Genomic DNA, 226 nt, shown 5'->3' with positions numbered 1-226 from the left:
AATGCTTTTAATAAGAACTTCTACTTTGATATAAATCACCGTAAAATAAAATAAAATGTTTCAGAATTATTGTTTATATTATTTTGATTGTCCTTATCTTCCAAAATGAATTGGAAATCACTATGTGCTGTACATTATATGCTCTACAGATGTTTTATCTCTGGAAGTAAAAATATTTTTGTTCATCAGCAGTTGCAGTTTGTCAATCTGTGTACGGAGAGGAGGC

Source organism: Penaeus monodon, chromosome 32, assembly GCF_015228065.2.
Source record: "Penaeus monodon isolate SGIC_2016 chromosome 32, NSTDA_Pmon_1, whole genome shotgun sequence".
Taxonomy (NCBI): Eukaryota; Metazoa; Arthropoda; class Malacostraca; order Decapoda; family Penaeidae; genus Penaeus; species Penaeus monodon.
This window is presented reverse-complemented; position numbering follows the sequence as displayed.